We start from the raw sequence: 307 nt of genomic DNA, 5'->3' as shown, positions 1-307 counted from the left end.
TTGCTGCTGCTGTTGCTGTAGTTGCTGCTGCTGCTGTACCTCCTCTAGCTGCAGCTGCTGCAGCTGCTGCAGCGCAGCAGCAGCAGAACTGCAGCAACGGCGAGACAAAGCATCCTGCTGCTGCTCCCACTGCAGCATCTGTGACCGAGCAGCAATGAGGGGCCCCCGGGGCCTCTCTGCTGCTCTCTGCTGCAGCTGCCGCAGCAGCGATTGCTGCTGCTGCAGCTGCTCCTCCTGCTGCTGCAGCTGATCCTGCTGCTGCTGCAGCTGACGAAACTCCTGTGCTGCACTCCCCCCTAAAACACCA

The sequence above is a fragment of the Eimeria mitis genome, genomic scaffold, assembly GCF_000499745.2.
Source record: "Eimeria mitis Houghton genomic scaffold, Emh_scaff7109, whole genome shotgun sequence".
In the NCBI taxonomy this organism is placed as follows: domain Eukaryota; phylum Apicomplexa; class Conoidasida; order Eucoccidiorida; family Eimeriidae; genus Eimeria; species Eimeria mitis.
The sequence above is the reverse complement of the archived record's forward strand: the minus strand, read 5'-3'. Positions refer to the sequence as shown.